Raw genomic sequence first — 2,713 nt, forward strand, 5'->3', positions numbered from 1 at the left:
AAGTCAAATATATTTTTAAATTGTTTTTTTATATTGCTCCTTAACTTTCCCAGGCAAATCCGAACCAGTTATTTGGTCTTTACCCAACCAGCTAAGTGGAACTGGTGATGTTGCAAGACTGACTTTTGGTCTATTGATGTTGCAAGACAATTACAGCATCAATGTCCCCCAATTCTCTCCTATCCTGTCATTGAAGGTGATATTAAGCTGCTGTCATTTTTATGTGCAGTCACTGTCCCTGTAGTAATGAGTCATCAACTCTAAGAATTGGTTATGTAACAATACCTGTCTCTCACTGAAGCAGACAGTTCACAGCACCGTTGTCAGTTAGATACTGAAATGAGCTTCCAACCACATATCTGCAAACATTGCTAAGACAACATGCATCTACCTCCACAATATCAACTGCTTCTACTCATTTGTGGCTACAATCCTCGACAAGTATTTGTGCCACTAAACCTGACTATATCAATGGATTTTGAGCTTGCTTCCCACACTTTCTGCAAAAATGGACATCCAAAATTCTATTGCATGTACCGTAATTTTCATCAAAATCCTACTCACACCCGATCTCACAATTCTACCTTGATTTTAAAATGTCATCTTTTTCCAACTCCCTCTACCTTGCTCCAAGATATCTCCTCATGGTCCCAAATGCTCCATGATAGCTCCTCTTTGGAATAAACAGATCCGATATACAGTCAAAGGACACAAAGTGCTGGAATAACACAGCGTCTCTGGAGAACATGAATAGGTGATGTTTTGGAAACATCATCTATCTATGTTCCCTAAAGATGTTGCCTGACTCCAGCACTGAGTTCTTTTGTGTATTAAACAGCATCCGCTGTTTCTAGTTTCTACATTGGCAAATTATGTTTTCCAAATCCTTCTTTTACATCTAGATTTAAGATCCTCTCTGGTCCGAAATGCTCTAAGATGTCTCCTCATGGCCCTAAATGCTCCAAGATATCTCTTTGGCTCTAAATGCCTCAAAGCATCTTCTCTTTCATGTTGCTGCCAGGTTTTAATCTACCAAAGTCCTGAGTTCATAAATTGCTTATCTAAACTTCTACACTAAGAAAAATACTTGACAAATCTTGTGTCATCTGCACCAGTGTTATTTTATGTGGTTCCAAGCCACAAAATATTTAAATATAGAGGGCTGGAATTTTCTTTCACATTGGACAATATTTTTGACCGCAGAAGGCATGTAATCCTAAACAGGTTCTCTAAATGAGATTGGGAGATACATGGTGCACGAGACCGCAGTTTCCAAAATCTGTTCCAGGTCCTTCCTACGCATATTCACACAGCCCAACATACGTAGATAGCAATGACCGACGATGTGGAATGCAAGCTTTGATGGTTTGCATGTCTGAGATCATTGATCTCAGCTGGCCACTTACACCAGACACCAACTATCACTTGCCAGGCTTTGTTCCACCACCGTCTCTTCCCAGCTTTCTCTTCTCCACCATAATTAGCCTGAAAAAGGGTCCCAACATAAAATGTCACCTAGCCATGTCCTCCTGAGATGCTGCCTGATCCACCAGTATTTTGTGTTCTACATTCATATCAGAGCAGATCATAACTGGAAATGTAAGACCTATTATACTGTGAGCCAGAAGCCTCCATTTCCTCTCAGCCAAGCCCTAGATTACGAATTTGGCTGAATGTTGATGCCCACTAGCCACGCTCAACCTTAAATTCCAACATCACAGGACCCGCCAATGTTCATCTATGAGCAGTTTTGGGCCCCATATCTGAGAAAGGATGTTTCGGAAGGAACCGCAGATGCTGGTTTACACCAAAGATGCTGGAGTAACTCACCGGGTCAGGCAGCATCTTTGGATAAAAGATTGAGACCCAAAACGTCACCCATTCCTTCGATCCAGAGATGCTGCCTGTCCCACTGAGTTACTCCAGTGTTTTGTGTCTATCTTCTGAGGAAGGATGTGCTGGCATTAGCAGGGTTCCAGAAGATGTTTACGAGAATGATCTGAGGGCGATTGGGTTAATGAATGACGAGCTTTTGATGGCTCTGGGCCTGCATTCACTGGAGTTTAGAGGATGAGGGGGTGGGGCAATTTCATTGAAACCTAGCAAATAATTCTGTGAAATACATTGCCACATATTTGTTGTGGCAGCCGTTGTTAGGTACAGTATTTCTAAAGCAGACTGGTAGGTTATGTGGTGTCAAGGGTTACGAGAAGGCAGGGGAACGGGATTGAGAGAAATAGGCCAGCCATGATGAAATAGCAGAACAGACTCGATGGGTCGAATGGCCTAATTTGCTCCTGTGTCTTATGACCTTTGGGATGCGTGAGAAAACCTAAGCATCCGGAGGAAGCTCACTCGGGAGAACGTGCAAACTCCCCACAGACATTATCCAAGGTCAGGATCTAACCAGGGTCTCTGGTGCTGTGAGGCAGCGGCTCAACCAGCTGTGCCACCCCGAAATTCAAACGTACTATCTTAGTATCTCAGACTGAAGAAGGGTCTCGACCTGAAACATCACCCATTCCTTCTCTCCAGAGATGCTGCCCGTCCCGCTGAGTTACTCCAGCTTTTTGTGTCTATCTTTGGTTTAAAAACAGTTCTTTCATACACATCTTTAAACCAGTGACGGGTATCAGTGGAGCACCAACACCCGGCGCAAAACGAACGCTGATTTGCATCCTCTTTTTAAAAAAAAAAACTAGACACGGTCACA

The sequence above is a fragment of the Leucoraja erinacea genome, chromosome 29 (genome assembly GCF_028641065.1).
Source record: "Leucoraja erinacea ecotype New England chromosome 29, Leri_hhj_1, whole genome shotgun sequence".
Classification (NCBI taxonomy): domain Eukaryota; kingdom Metazoa; phylum Chordata; class Chondrichthyes; order Rajiformes; family Rajidae; genus Leucoraja; species Leucoraja erinaceus.